The sequence below is a fragment of the Natator depressus genome, chromosome 7 (genome assembly GCF_965152275.1).
Source record: "Natator depressus isolate rNatDep1 chromosome 7, rNatDep2.hap1, whole genome shotgun sequence".
NCBI lineage: Eukaryota > Metazoa > Chordata > Testudines > Cheloniidae > Natator > Natator depressus.
Window position 1 is genome coordinate 117,624,324 of NC_134240.1, and position 16,247 is coordinate 117,640,570.

At 42.7% G+C, this 16,247-nt stretch overlaps 1 protein-coding gene across 1 annotated transcript in view; it reads right to left on the reverse strand.

Moving 5' to 3' along the window:
• The window catches only part of LOC141991181 (VPS10 domain-containing receptor SorCS3-like), a 468,227-nt gene that overhangs the window by 309,487 nt on the left and 142,493 nt on the right, over positions 1 to 16,247 (reverse strand). The gene's annotated exons all lie outside the window — the stretch shown is intronic.

Genomic DNA, 16,247 nt, shown 5'->3' on the forward strand with positions numbered 1-16,247 from the left:
CTATTTGCAGAAAGTTTTGCAGTCTCTATTCAGCTCTAATGATCATGTAAGATGAGGCAACTCGAAGCAGAGCGCTTTAAAGGCAGCAATGGAATTACCGTTCCAAAGGATAAAAAAAAAAAAAGAGATGGGCCTAGCCAGCTCCTGTTAACAGATGCAGCACTGCTGAAACAGCAACAGTGGCGACACCCAAAGGATCTGCAACAGCAGGTTTTTGGCTGCAAATTCCCTTCTGAATGCATCTTGCTGCTTCTTTTCAGAAACAAGCAGACAAAGCACGACACACATGCCGTACCTGAAATATCTGGCAAGGGGAATTCAGAGCGGGTGGGATGCTTCAAAATATACCATCTTTTGCCGTAATGTAGGGAAGTTCTGGGGACTGCAAACTGGGGACTAAGTCAAACTTTAGATATCCACAAGGGGCTCTCAGTGACCTCTTTGGGAGTGGTGAAGTTACAACCAAGAGTACCCATGCTAGAGTCTATTAATGAATACAGAACATTGCATTAAATGTAGCACATTTCATAGCATGGTTTAAAAGCTCTGGCCTTCCACTTTCCCAGCTGTAAAACGAGGATAACAATGCCATTCTGGACCTTTAAAATAGAGCTGAGTGAATAACTGATTTTCCAGTTCAGCCCCCAACTCACTATATCTGGGGGGAAGGGAGGGAAATTGATTAGTTTCAAACCAAAACTTTTTTTTTTCCAGTTTTTTTCCCACCTAATTTATTTTTTGATTATTCATTAATTTAGGGTCCAAAGAAACCCAAAATGAAAGGGAAAAAATCAACACAAAAATGAACTTTTTCAGGCTTTTGCTTCATTTCATTTTGAGCTGTATTTTGATGCAAAGTGAATTTTTTCCATTTTTTGTTTCATTTATGGGTGTTTTGAACCTTTTAAAAATAAATATAGCTAAATTTCTAAATAAAACATTTTGAAATGAAAAGTCAAAACATTTCATTTCAAAGTGAACAAGCCATTTTGACTTTGCTGACAAAAATCCATTTTTTTAATCCAAAACTATTCACCAAATCAACCTAAATTTACGAATAGTTTTGGTGTCCTGGAAAATGCATTTTTCAATTAATTTACCATTCGCTGAAAAAGACCATTGAGCTCTATTTCAAAATTACATCTTGTCAGTGGGGCATTCCATTCTTCGCAGAGCAAATTCTGGTGAAGAGCATTGAGATCTTATAAGACAGGACTCTCTCTCTTCCTACAGGGCAGGAGGAATGTTAAAGGTCGAGGGCTCTACTTTTACTAACTTTTGACAAATATGTTGAGATTCCCAGGTGAAACTTATTTTGGCATTGAGTCCCTCACATTGGTCACTTCCTCCTGTCATACGGAGCGGGCATATGAATAGGAAAGCTGGATATTTGCCTTCACAGTTTGAGACCCAGATTTTCTAAATTGTGCAGGCACTTTGCATGCCTGATATGCACACACAAACAACCCTATTATATATGTACTTGTGATTAACACACGTACAACTGGCCATTTGCATGTCCATTTTATGTGTAAATTAGTCAAGAAAAAATGTATGTATAATACCCATCACCAGGAACTGAAGTCGGGTTTTCCAGACCTGAAAGCTCCAGGATCAACAGCTTGACCTAAAGAGACAGGTTCACAAGTGGAGGGCTGTAACTGACCCACATTGTTTGGGGTTCAGGCACAGAGCGGGACATGTAACACCCGCTGACCAGCAAGTTACACATACATGCACATAGGAGCTGAGTGTATTAGGAACAAAATAACCCAAGCATACTGTGACACCTCTATACCCCAAAGCAACACCCTGGCACCCCCATACTTACCATGGTGAAAGAATTATGATATGTTTTGTACAAAGTATGCCTTGTGAGGTATCATTCTAAAAGTCTTGACCTGTTGAACGTTAATATCCTGTTGGATTGTATATATTGCCATAGTATGTGAAGTCATGAGGTTTTGCTACATGTGTGTTACTGAAATATGTTGTGAAGTTGGAAACACCCACAACTAGCATTTCAGGTACAACAATGGAGAGGCCAGACAGTGTTGATGGTCCATTAAGGGGAATACACACACTCACAAGGATTACCCCAGAAACTGTGTACAATGGAAACCTCTCAGAGAGAGCACGTACACCATGGAGACTGACTCACATCACAGCAAAAGATCTTTCCAGCAAGCTGGAAAAAGCTATTAAAGGGGGAAGTGACATCATAATTTGGCCTTACTCCCCCCACAACTCAACACCTGGAAGCATGTCCAGAGGACAAAGACTGAACAGGGGAGGTGGTCCCAGGTGGAAGGGATTTCTAGCCTATGTATGGAAGATCTGTTACCTGCCTGTACTGTCTATCAGGGTGAGATTCCTCTTAATGCAAATCCTGTCTAGTCTGTGGAACTCAGATTGCAATTTTACTTTTTATTTCTTAGGTAACCAACTTTGATCTGTATGCTTACTACTTATAATCACTTAAAATCTATCTTTCTGCAGTTAATAAATCTGTTTTATATTTTACCTAAAACAGTGTGTTGCTTAAAGTGCAAGGGAAATCTGCTCAGGAACAAGGGTTGGTGCATGTGCTCTCCACATTGATGGAAGGTTGGACTGGGTGATAAACTTACACTGGTCAGGCTTCGGACCAGGGCAAGACGGTACAGTTCTGGTATTCTAGGCTGGGGAGCTGGGGAGAATTGCTGGAGCCTCTCTATCATTGGTTCATGAGTGGCTGGCAAAAGCATTCATGTCATCAGCTGGGTGTGTCCCTGTCTCTAGATGGCTGTGTGAGTGCAGGACCTGGAGGGATTTGCAGCTTGTCACAGCATCACAGTGTGACAGGGAGCCCAGGCTGGTATGCCAGAGGGCTCAGCGGTACCCCAGTCCCAGGATGCACCCCGGGGAACCCGTCACACATACCCTTACTATACTGAGATTCTGATGCAGAACTTGCTTGCAGCCCAGACCCACCTGTCTTCAGAGACTAACAGATACGAAAAAAGCAGAGTGAATAGGAGCGGAAAGCTTTTAATTAACAGCTTAGCTAAAATGCCATTACAATACGCAGTTTTGTTTTTATTAATTCGCTCGGATTCAGCAGGAATTCCACCAAGGAATAGAGATGAGCAGATGCAAAGGGAAGCACATTAATAAATCATGAGTGTCATTAAAATTTGTAAACTAATATCTTCTGGGAAGTCTTGGCAATTAGTCTCGAAGCTTTCTTGGCAAGCAAAATATTAATAAATCCAAAAGGTCCATGTTTTATAAAACCACCATCCTGTGGAAAGGTCACTGATAGAACAATTAGGCGACAAAACAAATGGACCAGCCGGCAGCTTGACTTGTGGAAGATAAACGAGTTTCCTGGAACGGGATGGCTGAGGTAGCCTAACAGAGGAAGGAGGCCAGTGCTGGAATGCAGGTCTGTGCGCCAGCGCTTTACAACATGCAGATGGGAATGATCTAATTAGCATGTCCACTGGGTCACCTTTTCTTGAGTGATAAAACAACTGCTGAGTCTGCACTGTGTCATTGTGCCCCTCCATCCAGCTGTGACACAACATTAGCCTTACTGCTTGCTGAAAGAAGGAAGCTCCAGAGAGGATAGGTATGAGCCTGCCTGTTCCCTTATAGAATGTCATAGGGAGAGAACCAATAGAACTCCATAGAAGTCTATCTAGACCCTAGCGAACACAACAGAAAATGCAATGATTAATTATTATTATTAGTAGTAGTATTTCAGTATCATCTAGAGACCCCAACACAGTATTGGTACTGTATGCACAAATAGTCTGAGTGGGTCCCTGCCCCAAAAAGTATGCCAACTAAATAGGCAAGACAGAGGAATGGTGGGAGGGAAACAGAGGCATGCAGGAAGAAACCGACTTTCCCAAGTGACGGCAGTGGCAGAGCTGCGAATAGAATCCAGGTTTCCTGGCTCCTAGCTGAATGAATGATCTATCCACTAGCCCATGCTACCTTTCTATAGATATTTTTAAACCATCCTTGAGAATTTTACAGTAGCGGTAGAATTCCCTATTACATTCAATAGGATGGGTCCAAAAACCCATAGAAAGGTTTTCTATTAAACTTGGTCACACTTTATATTAAGGTTACATTTATGCACAGTATACAAAAGATTAATAAATGATTCATAGATGTTATAAGCATGTGACAGACAGGACTGGTATATGTTATGGATAGTTATAAGCAACCTATTGACCTGTTGGACTCTATAATAATCAATTCACCATTTAGTAAAACATTGATTCATCACTTATTAACCCTTTATAAACGGAACCTTAATATAAAGCATGATTTACATACGATAGTCAACACTATGGAAAAATCCTAACGAGGAAACAGCAAAAGAGCTAAATATGTCCAGCATGGCTAGAAGATGGGGAGACACAAAGCGGGGGTGCAAGTACATCCTTCAAAGCTTCCCAGGATGATAACACCAAGGAGGGAGAGGAAATATTCGGCATGACACATAATAGGGGGGTATGTTGTAAGTAGGAATAATAGTACAAAATGGAGAAAAGAAATATTGAGGCTGAATGCCAGGAGAGTGGGATGTGCTATGTAGCCTGTGGCATAGTCTGTCTAGAAAAGTGGTAGAAGTTCAATCTCTTAGGACTCAAACTAGACTGGCAAAAGCATGAAAAATCGTCTTGTGCAGAACCATCCTGTCCTGACAAAGAGATGGATTGGGTGGTGTCAAAGTTCCTTCCCCACTCTGAACTCTAGGGTACAGATGTGGGGACCTGCATGAAAACCTCCTAAGTTTACTTTTACCAGCTTAGGTTAAAACTTCCCCAATGTACAAACTATTTTACCTTTTGCCCTTGTACTTTATCGCTGCCACCACCAAACGTCTAACAGGTATATAACTGGGAAAGAGCCCGTTTGGAAACGTCTTTCCCCCAAAATCTTCCCAAACTTTACACCCCCTTTCCTGGGGAAGGTTTGATAAAAATCCTCACCAATTTGCATAGGTGAACACAGACCCAAACCCTTGGATCTTAAGAACAATGAAAAAGCATTCAGATTCTTAAAAGAAGAATTTTAACAGAAGAAAAAGTAAAAGAATCACCTCTAAAATCAGGATGGTAAATACCTTACAGGGTAATCCGATTCAAAACATAGAGAATCCCTCTAGGCAAAACCTTAAGTTACAAAAAGACACAAAAACAGGAATCTACATTCCATTCAGCACAGCTTATTTTCTCAGGCATTTAAAGAAAACAGAATCTAACGCGTATCTAGCTAGATTACTTACTAAGTTCTAAGACTCCATTCCTGTTCTGTCCCCGGCAAAAGCATCACACAGACTGAGAGAGCCTTTGTTTCTCCCCCCCTCCAGCTTTTGAAAGTATCTTGTCTCCTCATTGGTCATTTTGGTCAGGTGCCAGCAAGGTTACCCTAGCTTCTTAACCCTTTACAAGTGAAAGGGTTTTTCCTCTGGCCAGGAGGGATTTTAAAGGTGTGTACCCTTCCCTTTATATTTATGACAGGTGGTCTAATAGATCTTTGCACTGGCATAAGTCTGTGGACTCATAAGATATAGCACTAGACTTCTTGGGTCAATAGCTAACTGAAAGCTCGTTCTCCCAGCCAAAGATAACCTGATGGTAGCCAGTCAGATGAGGAATGAGAGATCTCAGAAGCTGAGAGTCAAATTACTTTACAAGTATGCAATCTTTACCCAGATGTGAGGGGTTAGCACCACGGTGCAGGAGGGTGATGGGGGCTTTGAAGGGAGACAGCAGTGATCATCCTTGCATGAACTGTCACAGTCCTCCAAATGCCCATCCTCTTGGTTAGAGCTTTCACCCAGCTAGTCTGTTCCCTAATGTAATACTCAGCACTCTTCTCTCCAATCTTTGCTGGTGCAGCTGTCCCCTTCCGCTCCACCTTCTTGATGAGGAACCAAATTTCTGATGCATACTGTAACAAATCCACGGTCAAATAAACACAGATGCTAATGCTCATCACCTAAACTGCCCGCATGTGGCATGGGGAATAGAACTTGACCCTTTGTCCCCAAACCAGGTTTTGAACGACTAGAACTAAAAGAGGACCCCAATTGGCTAGTAATCAGAACACTGTGCTGAACTGGCTGCCAGAAGGCGACTCATAGCCCTAAGGCCAGAAGGGACTGTCACGATCATCTAGTCTGACCTCCTGCACATCGCAGGCCACGGACCCTCACTCTTGTACTAGGCCCCAAATCTCTGGCTGAGTTACTGAAGTCCGCAAATCTTGATTTTTAAAGACTGCAAGTTACAGAGAATCCACCATTTACTCTAATTCAAACCAGCAAGTGACCCATGCCCCAGGCTGCAGAGGAAAGCAAAAAAAAAAAAACCTCTCTGCCAACCTGACCTGGGGGAAAATTACTTCTGATCCCAAATATGGCGACGAGTTAGACCCTGAGCATGTGGGTGAAACCCACCAGCCAGACGCCATGTAAAGAATTCTCTGAAGTCACTCAAACCCCTCTCCATCTAGTTTTCCATCTCCGGCTGTTGGACATATTTGCTAACAGAGTCATGGATGGGCCATATGCCACTGTAGGAAATTTCGTCATACCATCCCCTCTATAAACTAATCAAGTTCTGTCTTAAAACAAGTTAGGTTTTCGCCCCCACTACTCCCTTTGGAGTGCTGTTCACAACTTCGTTTCTCTGATTGTTAGAAACCTTCATCTAATTTCAAGCCTAGATGTATCGATGGCTAATTTATATCCATTTGCTCTGGTGCCAACATTGGCCCTTAACTTAAATCTCTCTTCTCCCTCCCTGGTATTTATCCCACTGAAGTATTTATAGAGAGAAACCATATGTCCCCTCATCCATTGTTCTGTTAAGGAGCTTGCTTGTTTAGCCTAAGTCTCCTCTTGTGCGGTAGGCTCTCCATGCCGATCATCCTAGTTGCCCTTTTCTGCATCTGTTCCAGTCTGAGTTCATCGGTCTTAAACAAGGATGAAGCCACATTATTTGATGTGTGAATATAATCCTCTGGAAAACAATGTGTATTGGAAAGTGGCAACGTAATATACGTTATGAGTTTGATAATAAAAAAGTATATAACATTACATCCCCTGGCATTATTATAATCTTGTCATGACTTCAGTCCACAAGTTTCATTTCAATACAGCAAATTAAAGCAAAACTGCAATATTGTAGTCAGAAATATGTAAGCATTATGTGCTATACTTCATAGCCCAAAAGAGGGAGGGAGAGAGATTGAGATCCATCTTTTTCTGTGTTTTATATTAAGGCCCAATTCTGCCATCGTTGCATGAGCTAAGTAGCACCTTACTGCCACAAGGACAGCTGGCCCTTTAAGAGAGCTGAGGGCTCAGCCTCACCTGGGTCAAGTTTAATCTACCTCCCAGATAATAGAGATGAAGATCCAGGGATCAGGTGGCAATCACGTGATCAGCCTCCTGATCCTTGGACTCTTATTCCCAACATACCAGCTCGCCTTATGACACCTTGCAAGCAGTCCTACTGAAATCATGCTGTGTATTTAATATATTTATTAATGATCTGGAAAAGGGTGTGAGCAGTGAGGTGGCAACATTTGCAGAAGAAACAAAATTACTCTTATTCTGAAAGGACCTAATGACTGCCATTCAGGGGAGGCCCCTATGAACCAAAGACAACCGCAGACCTTGCTAAAACCAATGAATGTGCTGTGCATTCTCTTTTAGACTCAGTGGAAGGAACAGTTAAGCCCCTTTCTGTGGTAAAAAGGGATACAAACAATGGAAAAACTGCCCAAGACACTTGGCAGGTCAGAGCTAAGCCATGAGGGCTGAATGTTTCCTGTTTATTGGTTTTATAGCCCATAGGCTTCTCTATATTATGGAGACTATTCTGGTATAGTTACATTGCCATAGCTACGCTGTGATAACCTGGTGGTGTAGACACGGCCTACACCTACAGTCTTCCATCAACACTGCGGCATGCACACAGGGGGGTTGGGTCAGCATACTATGTCAGGCATGGATGTGGGTTTTTCACTCCCATCACCACGTAGTTATGAGGACCCTACCTTTAAATTAGCCTTTGTGCATTATGGGACAGAAAGCCTGTAGAACCAGTTGTGAGCATGACCTTGAGAATAAGCAGACAGACAGGGCTTCTCGGGCACAAAGCTCACCAGAGTGGTAGACACTCTAAGTCCAAAGCAGACTGCGAAGAGTTCCAAAGGGATCTCACAAAACTGGGTGACTGGGCCAAAAAAAAAAAAAAAAGGCAGATGAGATTCAACGTTGATAAGTACAAACTAATGCACATTAGAAAACATAATCCCTACTGCCCATACAAAACGATGGGGTCTAAATTAGCTGTTACCGTTCAAGAAAGAGATAGTATATAGTTCTCTGAAAACACCTGCTCAATGTGCAGCAGAAGTCAAACATGCTAAACAGAATGTTAAGAACCATTAGGAAAGGGATAGATAATAAGACAGAAAACATCATAACGCCACTGTAAAAATCCATGGTACGCCCACACCTTGAATACTGTGCACAGTTCTGGTCACCCCATATCAAAAAAAGATACATTAGAATTGGAAAAAGTACAGAGAAGGGCAACCAAAATTATTAGGGGGTATGGAACAGCATCCAGATGAGGAGGGATTAAGAAGACTGGGACATTCAGCTTGAAAAAACAGATGACTGAAGGGGATCGAGGTCTATAAAATCACCAATGGTGTGGAGATAGTGACCAAGGAACTGTTATTTACCCCTTCATGGAACACAAAAACCAGGGGTCACCCAATGTAATTAATGGGCACAGGTTTAAAACAAAAGGAAGTGCTTCTTCACCCAATGCACAGTTACCCTGTGGAACACGTTGCCAGGCCAAAAGTATAACTGGGTTCAAAAAAAGAATTAAATACGTTCATGTAGGATAGGTCCATCAATGGCTATTAGTCAAGATGGTCAGGGACGCACCCCCGTGCTCTGGGTGTTCCTAAACCTCGGACTGCGTGAAACTGGAAGAGGATGACGGGGGGGGATCACTGCATAAAGTGCCTGGTTCTGCTCACTCCCTCTGAAGCATCTGGCACCAGTCACTGTCGGAAGACAGGATAATACGCTAGATGGACCATTGGTCTGACCCAGTTCGGCCATTCTAGTGTAGACATGAGGATTTCTCAGAGAGGAAGCTGCTGTTTGTTTCTAACGTGTTCATGAAAACAGCATTTGATGGACTTCTTTTTGGAAACAAACAAGGTTATACCAAAGAATATACCCAACTTGTAACATTAATTTCTCCTTGTAACGGAAATAACCCTACAAAGCCCCAAATACAAGCTAACTACATGGGTCAAAGGGACAACATTATTTATATTAATCATGACCAAAGAAGAATGTGAAGAACTCCGGGAGGACCTAAACAAGCTAAGTAACAGGCAACATGACAGCAGATGAAATTCAGTTTTGACATATGCAAAATCATGCATATTGGAAGGAAGAATCTGAGCTACTCCCTCTAGTTTAATAAAGCTGGTGTGTTGTGGTCACTGCTTATCATGCCAATCATATATAGCTCAGTGCTACCTTGTGATTCCCAGGTCTGTTCTCTGTTCTTGTATCACACGGATGTCTCTTGTCTTATATTTGGATTGTAAACTTTTTGGGTCAGGAACTGTCTTTTTGTCTACCACAGTACAAAGAACTCCTAGGTTCTAAAGTAACAATTCAGAACAGAGACGTGGCTGACATTACAACAAACTCAATAGACATCTCTGTTCAATCTATAGCTGTAGACCCAAAAAATGGGAGGCTGTATAAAGAATGGGATAGAAAATACTGAAATTATCATCATGGCCCTGGTACACCCTCATCTGGAATGTTATGTTCACTTCTAGTCACCCTATCTCAAAAATCATCTAGTAGAAATAGAACAGGCCCATAAATGAGCAATGAATGTGGCTAGAAGATTAGAAGCTTCTATATAAAGAAGAACGGGAAAGACAGAGTGTTTAGTTGAGAGAGGAGACAAATAAAAAAGGGGACATGATAGAGTTATAGAATATAACTAACGGAATCGGGTGCTCCTGTTTACCCAATCTCTCAATACAAGAACAAGGGCATATGCAGTGAAACTGAAAGGCAACAGACTTAAAACTGATGAAAGGATTTCTTTTTTCCATAATACATAGTTAACCTGTGGAACTCCATGACATAAGATATATCTGAGGCCAAGATTAACAAAAAAAAAAGACATTCATGTAGATAATCTAAATTTCCACCTTTGTACTAGACAGGGGGGTAAAAAACTAGAAGTGAAAACTAGAAGTGAAGTGCCGTGAGCCACCAGGCTTAAAGATATAAATCAACCACTGGTCAGATTCTCCCTACCCTCAACAGAAAAGTACAAATTTCCAAAGAGAAACAGAAAAGCAAAATGTTTTGATTCTGAAAAGTTGCTGCAATGCTCCCTGGGTGTTGTAGTTCACGCACCTCATGCTTCCATACTCCTCTGTGGGCCAGGCTCCCTGATTGGACTCCATCTCCCATCATCACTGTTTCCCCTTCTAGTAAGGGGAGGTGGTGTATCCTGACAGTGGCATGGCCACAGTGCATCATGGGAGCTGAAGACTGACTAGCAGCCTCACCTGTAGGGGAGAATGGGAGCATGAGGTTCTACAGCAGCTGTCATAAATATAAAGGGAAGGCTAACCACCTTTAAATCCCTCCTGGCCAGAGGAAAAATCCTCTCACCTGTTATGGGTTAAGAAGCTAAAGATAACCTCGCTGGCACCTGACCAAAATGACCAATGAGGAGACAAGATACTTTCAAAGCTGGGGGGGGGCGGGGGAAACAAAGTGTCCTCTCTGTCTGTGTGATGCGTTTGCCGGGACCAGAGCAGGAATGCAGGTCAGAACTCCTGTAAAAAGTCAGTAAGCAATCTAGTTAGATATGCGTTAGATTCTGTTTTGTTTAAATGGCTGATGAAATAAGTTGTGCTGAATGGAATGTAGATTCCTGTTTTTGTGTCTTTTTGTAACTTAAGGTTTTTGCCTAGAGGGATTCTCTATGTTTTGAATCGGATTACCCTGTAAGGTGTTTCCCTTCCTGATTTTACAGAGGTGATTCTTTTACTTTTTCTTTAATTAAAATTCTTCTTTTAAGAACCTGATTGCTTTTCATTGTTCTTAAGATCCAAGGGTTTGGGTCTGTGTTCACCTATGCAAATTGGTGAGGATTTTTATCAAGCCTTCCCCAGGAAAGGGGGTGTAGGGCTTGGGGGGGATTTTGGGGGGGGAAAGACATTTCCAAGCGGGCTCTTTCCCTGTTCTTTGTGTAACACTTTGGTGGTGGCAGCTTTTAAGCTAAGCTGGTAAGAATAAGCTTAGGGGGTCTTTCATGCAGGTCCCCACATCTGTACCCTAGAGTTCAGAGTGGGGAAGGAACCTTGACAGCAGCATTTCAGAGTAAATTTTTGATTAAGTTTTTTGAGTTTTTTTATGAAAAAAAAATCCATGGAAAGCAAAAACTTTCCATGAGGAAAGGAGTGAGGACGCGCTCGGGAGAGGGGTGGGAAAAGGCGGGGCGGGGGTGGAGTGGGGGCAGGAAGAGGCAGGGCGGGGGTGGGGCCTTTGGGGAAGGGGTGGAGTGGGGGCGGGGCCTGGGAGTCGAGCACCCCCCAGCACTTTGGAAAGTCGGCACCTCTGCTTGAAATGCTGCTGTCGCGTTTCAGTGTGGACACTACCTATGCCAATGGGAAGGGTTCTCAACGTAAGCTAGCCACCTCTCCAAGAGGCAGTGGCTATGTCAAAGGAAGAATTCTTCCATCGACCTAGCCTATCTACACGGGGACTTAGCTGGCTTAACTGTGTTGCTCAGGGGATGGATTTTTCACACCCTTGAGCAACACCGCTGGGTCCATCTAATTTTCTAGTGTAGACCAGTCCTGAGAGGGTTAGGTCCAGGGTGGTGTTTTCTTGCACTTTCCTCTGAAGTAATTGGTACTGGCCAGAGAACCAGATGTTGGAGTAGGGGACCCCTAGACCAATCTGTTATAGCAAGGCCAAGAGCCCTGTGTTTTTCACAAATACAATATAACACAACATAAAACCAGAAACAACATATAAAACAAAATTTAAAAAAACCCTCACCCTGCAGCAGCAGCTCCTCTGGCTTCTGTCCCGCAGGGCTAGGCCCGGCTCCCAGCTCTGGGTGGTGCAGCCTAGCATATAGGGGCACAGTGCCATTCAGGTTTGGCCATCCCTCCGTCGTGAAGTGGGGGAGTAGGAATGACCAGGCCAAATCTGAGTTCGTGGCATTGCAACCTGGCATACAGGGTCACAGTACCACTCATTCAAATTTGGCCTCGCGCCCCTACGTCATCATGATGGGGAAGCAGCCAGGCCAAAGCTCAGTGGTGCTGCAACCCCATGCGCTTGATCACAACACCCAGAGCAGAGGCCTGGGCCCAGCCTTGCGGGACAGGATCAGCCACTGCAGGGTGAATGAGGGGCAGGCTCGCTCTGCATCACATCTCCCCCAGCACAGTCCTCCCAGGACCTGACCCGACCCCTTTCAACTCCCTTCTCCATTGCTAAAATCGCTAAAATGGATAAAACTTTTTTTTTAAAAAAAAAAGCCACACCACAATATTCCCAAAATAATATGAAAAATGACATAAGAAAATAAAAACATTCACAGGGCTTCAGCAATGCCTCTATTCCTTCATTTGAATGCTGAGTAGCATTTGCTCTGACTTAACCGACATCAGACAGTTAGCAGAGCAGCATCCAATATGACTGTTAATTCTTTTTTTTTTCTTTTTAATTACACTCAGGACATTTTCCTATTGATTTACTTGTCTTTGTATTTAGATGCAGGGTTCAGAATAGCTCTTCTATTGCAGTGCAGTTTTTCATTAAAAGCAGCCTCTCATTTTAGTCTCCCAAGGACCACGAGGGAATTCAGTGGCAGTTTCTGATGCATGAGGAATGAAGGATGAAGCCCAAATTTGGAGATAATATTGCATGGTTTCCCATTCCCACCTCCTCTGAAGCTTTAGTACATGGTTTACTGCTGTCTGCCATAAGAGTCCTTCTCTTCTGGAAACCGACCTCTTTGCTGACTATTCGGAGCCAGGATCAAGAAGTGCTATTGTTTAGGAGAGCAGAACTATTGTGTAGTTGCAAGAACATGCCTTAACCCCAGAAAACAGAAAAATCCAGGAGTCCTTGTACATACTTGTGATTATTTTAAACCACATAGGAGCTCAGATATCATGTTGTATGTGAGTATTTCTCAGCTCATTCTTACCATTGAATATGCCATTATTAATAAAGATCATGCATTGCTGTAAAACCTTCCATTAGAGGAACTCAAAGCACATTACAAGCCTTAATGAAACCTTTTTATTCCGCATTTTTCAGATGAGAAAACTGAGGCACAGGGGCTTACCCAGGATCATCAGGCAAATCAACTGGTATTAGAACCCAGGAGTCTTGACTCCCAGTCCCCTGCTCTAATCACTAGAGTTCACTCCTGACCAGAACCTCTATCAGAACCCAGGAGTCCTCACTCCTAATCCCTTGATCTAGCCACAAGAACCCACTCCATGTCATTTTTCAGAGTAGCAGCTGTGTTAGTCTGTATCCGCAAAAAGAAAAGGAGGACTTGTGGCACCTTAGAGACTAACAAATTTATTTGAGCATAAGCTTTCTTGAGCTACAGCTCACTTCATCGGATGCATTCAGTGGAAATGAATCCACTGAATGCATCCGATGAAGTGAGCTGTAGCTCACGAAAGCTTATGCTCAAATAAATTTGTTAGTCTCTAAAGTGCCACAAGTATTCCTTTTCTTTTTCCATGTCATTATTTACCACTCTGTAATCTCTGCTGCAAACTAGATGGACTGTCCAGGACAATACTAAAATGGGTTTCACAAAGCTGTCTATGTTTTTAGCATATCTTCTTTATGAGCTATAAGACGTTCTTGGAAACATTTAGTTTGAGCTGATGGCTAATCTCCACCGTCCTCTCTCTAAAAAAGAAAAAACTCCAAGAAGAATGTCACTATCACCTTTTTGCACAGCTCAAATGCGGCTGCAATTTCTTGGCATTAAGACAGGATTTGCTGGCTCGTTACATTATTTATGCAGAGCAGATTGCGTGGTAATTATGCTTAAAGTATAATTACTGTGTCATTTGTACTTGTTAGGTGCAAGGCAAAAATTGTCAAGGCTTAAAGACCCTGAAAAGTACGAGGTAAGTGAAAACGGCTGTGTTCCTTCTTAGTTTCATGATTATTTATACATTTGCAGATTACCATGGTATAGTGCAATTAGGCTTTAGAGTTGCCAGGCAAGTCAAGAAGTTTCAAGATCTATTATGAACAATTAACTCTTAATGCATTAACTGACTCTGCTGCATGGTTAGTCCCCATCCGGTAATGCTCCTGAAACTGTCTTGCAAAAGTGACTTTCAAGTTAATAGGAGAACAAAGACATCAAAAAGTCTGGGTGGAAAGCAGGGCAACAGAGTGTCTGCGCAGAAGTGACACAGCCAGTAACAGAGTTTTACCACGGACTGACTGGCAGACTCACTAATAATTCTTGCTGCAAGTTAACAATAAACGCACTACAATAGGTATAACAGTGAAGTATAGTCCCAGCCCTGGAAAATTTATTTTGCCCTGTTTGGTGCATACCATTGAAAAACCACTTAGCTCGGTTTAAGACTCTGCCTTTCTGCAGAACAGGCGGAAATACAAAGGTCAAGATCCCCAGCTGGTGTAAATTGTCTTGAATGGAGCTAAGCTAATTTACACAAGCTAAGGATATGGCCCACATATTTATATGCTGTCTGTAAACCTGTGTATATATGTTATTAACACACACATAATTATGTGACACACATACACACCCACCCATTTGTACATGGCATATATATAAAACATCCACATTGTAGTTCCATGAACCAAAATATTCTGTGTGCCTATTTAAATCCCCCTGTAATTTCGTAGCAGGACTGCAGCTCAGTCTCTGCAATTTGAATCTGTTGAGAGAATTCAAATGCTTGCATAGAACACGGTCATTAAATGGCCACAGAAGAAACAAAGCACAACCAAAAGCAGTAAACTCACTGTATATTGGCTAATCTATCCAAGTCAGTAATGGCACAACACATGGGAGGTGTGAACTGAGCCTGGAACTCCGGATTCTAATTCCGATTCGGATACTGATTCCCCTGTGAGACTTCAGACACGCCTCTGCTCACCTCCACCTATGTGCCGAATCGTGATACCACCTGCCTGCCTTCCAGAGGGGCTCAAAGGTGGAGGAGAGGATTGGTTGGGATAGTAAGTTAGCTGTTTGTACTGTAAACATGCTTTGCAAATAAAAGTTCTCCACCTGTAACAAGAATTCCTGAGCCCAATCCTAATCAATGGAAGTTTTGCTGTAAGTATCCGTGGGTCCAGGATTTGGGCCACTATATGAGAAATACAGGACAGGATTGGATGCAAGGGGAAAGCTCGTTGAGTCAGGGACCACCTTTTAGTTTTGTGTCTGTACAGCGCCTAGCACAGTGAGGCCCCAATCCATGTCTAGGGCTCCTATGGTAAGACAAATAATAATACAACAGCTGTATGCAGAAGTTAGGTGGACTCTTTCACTTAGCCAAGACCAGTCTCTTTGCCATCAAGTTTTTACTGGTCTGAATTGGTTTTCTTTTCTTTTTTTTTTTTTTAAATGTCATTCCCCGATGTACTCTCTCTAACAGACTTTTCTTCTGGCCATCTTTATTATTTGCATTACATCAGTGCCTAGAGTTCCTAGCTCATATCAGACCCCATTGTGCTAGGCACTGTACACAAGCAGAATAAGAGACAATCCCTGCCCTGAAGAGTTAGTGATCCAAATAACGTAAGGCAGCCAAAAAGAAAAAAAAGAGGATTATTGTCGCCATTTAACAGATGGGTAACTGAGGTTCAGCCATGTGCGTGAAGGCCTACGGTGAATTTATGGCAGAGGTAGGACCAACACCCAGATCTCTTAGGTCCCAGTCAGGTATCTTAATCAGAACACCACCTATCCATCTACCTCTTACTGGCGTACAATTAGTGAGCTCACAAACAAAGACTGTTTTCCCAGAGTAGCTCACAAGCTCGTTCTGATTCCCCCCACCTTTCCCTGATCACCCAATTCAGGTTCTCTTGGTCTCAGCAGCCCATTTGACATGACGCCCAGCAA